This window comes from Tiliqua scincoides, chromosome 9, assembly GCF_035046505.1.
Source record: "Tiliqua scincoides isolate rTilSci1 chromosome 9, rTilSci1.hap2, whole genome shotgun sequence".
Classification (NCBI taxonomy): Eukaryota; Metazoa; Chordata; class Lepidosauria; order Squamata; family Scincidae; genus Tiliqua; species Tiliqua scincoides.
The window spans coordinates 32,281,385-32,284,447 of NC_089829.1; the positions used below are offsets into that span (position 1 = coordinate 32,281,385).

Sequence of the window (3,063 nt, forward strand, 5' to 3'; positions counted from 1 at the left end):
GAAGTACAGCCACCCACTCAGCTGTTCTCATAAGTATCTCCTGGTTTTGGTTGCAGAGTGGTAGGAGGATTTGCCGAGAGGATGGTGGGAGGATGTACATAGTTATACAGATTAAAGAGGGCAGCAGTGGGGCAAGAGCTGTCACGGTGCTTCAGATTAGAACATAACTAGATGACATGTTTTGTGGCCTACGTGCTTGACTCTTCTCATCAGGTGTGTGGGTCCCAATCTGGACCAAGATCAGATTTGGACCTCTGGACACTCCCATGGTCTTAATCAAGAATGTGCCCCTCTTGAGTAAGCAATAATGGACTAGATGGGTCAACGTTGACCTAACCTGGTTTAAGGAAGTTTGATCTGTTCAGTTATACAGACCTGGCATCAGAGGCTGGCATTCTTGTGCAGTTGCTGATTGCCCACTCCTGATTCCTGATCCCACTAGCCTTGCAAAAGGGCACCCAGAACAGAGCAATGCCCCCATGAGCAAATGCCCCCCCCCGTGTGTGTATTTTTTAAAAAACTTTTATACTCCCAAAGGAGCCAGTGTAGTATGTAACAAAATAGTAATGGCCTCCAAGGTTAGGGTCTTCTAGAGGCAAGTGCCACTACTAGAAAGGCCCTGCTTCTTATGAATACCTGTTGTACTTGGACAACCCAGGCAACCCAGGGCCTCAGATGATGGTTTCTGCACACAGGGAGGTATATATGGGAGAAACAGTCCTTCATTTAGACAGGCCCTACACCATTTCAGTCTTTAAAGATCCAAACCAGTACCTTGAATTGAGCTCAGAAGCATTTGGGGAGTCATGTAAGCTGAGCAATGTATGCATAAAATGCTCACAATGAGCTTTTGTCATCGATGTTTGGCCAGTTGCATTTTGCATCAGCTGATACTTGTTTCAAAGAGCAGCCTCATATATACTCACTTCCGGAGGGATGACCATCTTAGGGCGCAATCCTAACCAACTTTCCAGCCCTGGCATAGCTGTGCCAGTGGAACGAGTGCTGCATCCTGCAGTTGGGGGGCAGTCACAGAGGCCTCTTCAAGGCATGGCAATGTTTGTTCCTTGCCTCGAAGTTGCGTTACCCTTATGTTGGTGCTGGAAAGTAGGTTAGGATTGCACCCTTAGCTTGTTGCAGTAATTGGTTGGCAACCTTCAGTCTCGAAAGACTATGGTATAAGCCTACAGCACCCGGTATTCCCAGGCGGTCTCCCATCCAAGTACTAACCAGGCCTGACCCTGCTTAGCTTCCAAGATCAGACGAGATTGGGCATGTGCAGGGTAACAGTTGTTGCAGTAAAGTGTCACCTTAAAGACTAATAATTTATTTCAGCACAAGCTTTTATGGTCCGCAACTCATAATGCATCTGATGCACTCACTAGATGAATTCATGAGTCTGATAAACTCACTATAGTGGGCCCTCCTTTTCTGCTGGTTTGACACCTGTGGATTTTAATATACCTGCATATATTCAAAGCCGCAGATGAAAGTCCTCAGATAAGCAGGGCCTCAGAGGACCTCCGAATGCACCCAGAAGTGCCTTCCAGACTTGTGAGATCTTTCCGTGGATTCGATTACCCACCGAAGTCGGTATCTGCAGGTGGTCCTGAAATGGATCCCCCGTGGATACTAAGGGCCCACTGTAGTTAAACAACAAAGCTTCACAAAATTCATACATTCATCTACTAAAGTTTTAGTTAAAGGTAACATTTGAACCTGGGACTTCCTAGGTTATTTTCTTAGTCGTTAGATAACATTGGCTTCCTCTCATGGATCAGGCATAGGCTGGTATTTGGAATCCAGACCAAATACATGCAGAAAATTAGCTTTTCATAAGAGTCCCTCATTTTGTTAACATTCCCTTGATTTGACAGCTGAAATCGAGGAATGTCATCCTTGACCTTTTTGGGTTTTACAGCTTCTTCACTCTTCAAATTCAGCCTCAGCTGTGGCTCAGGGATGAACTCCAGCAATACTTCTCCTGTCTCTTGAAAAGAAATGTATTGCCAACAATTAAATACTTTAAACAAGAAGAAGATATCATTTCGCTGGTGCTTAAGCTATTGACTAAATGTTAGCAATTAAAAATGGAAGACATTTCCTGGCTGTTATCATAGGGAAGGGATGAATATAATCAGACATTAGGACTCCAAGATTTCATCGTGATTTATGGTGATGGAGAAAAGCACCATTCTGCCCAGATACACTTATCATGGCTAGAAGTTGCTTTCTGGATGACTTCTATTTAATGTTGGAGGGACAAATCCCACTTGCCTGCTTAGCTGAGGAATCTTAGTGCATTTAATGCAAAGGAGACTCTCAATTCTCAAAGCAGTCTACTCTGGCTGAGTTAAAAAGAAAGTAAGATGGAAATACAGGGGGCTGTCTTTAGCCTTACAAATTGCCTGTGGATCCCAAGTCTGCCTGTGGATCCAAGTCTGTGGGCACAGTCCTATCCTACATTGGAACAGGCAAGCTAGGAGGCTTGCGCTGTGCCCAGTGCAGGATAGTGGCCATAAGCAACTCAGCCAGAGGAAAGGGGAAACATTTCTGGGTAAGGGCTGCTGGCCCCTATGGGTCACCTTGGACTTGCACCACCTCTTGAGGTGGTGCACGTTTGAGGAGAGCAGAGTGGCTTGAAGCAGCTCGGTTCTCCCCAGGGGTTGAGATCCGGCATAACTGCTGGATCCCAGCTCTGCCTCCTGCTCCTCACCCACCCGCCCGCCCCCAGGGCCAACAGCAGATTCAAGCCAACACAAAGTACTTGGAGGAAGCTGCCACGGAGGCAGGATTCAGCCTCTGTGTGCCAGCGCATCTCCATGCACGATGCAGCTTCCTCCTGAGGCACATTTGTGACCCTCCTGAGCCGGCACAAGGGACTTGCATCAGCCCATGGGCACCTTCAGATTATGCCCTGTGTTACGTAGGTTAAAAGGTTAGGAAGGATGGATCAAGTTCTGCCTTGGTTGGACTCTGGGCCAGATGATCTGATTCTGGTTGGGGCAGACTGATTATTGGATGTAGGACCCAGTGATTTCTAGTGAGTTCTAGTTCTGATCT

At 46.7% G+C, this 3,063-nt stretch overlaps 1 pseudogene; it reads right to left on the minus strand.

The window, feature by feature from the left end:
* Positions 1-1,181: 1,181 nt before the first annotated feature.
* Positions 1,182-1,301, minus strand: LOC136661008 (5S ribosomal RNA; annotated as a pseudogene).
* Positions 1,302-3,063: the final 1,762 nt, after the last annotated feature.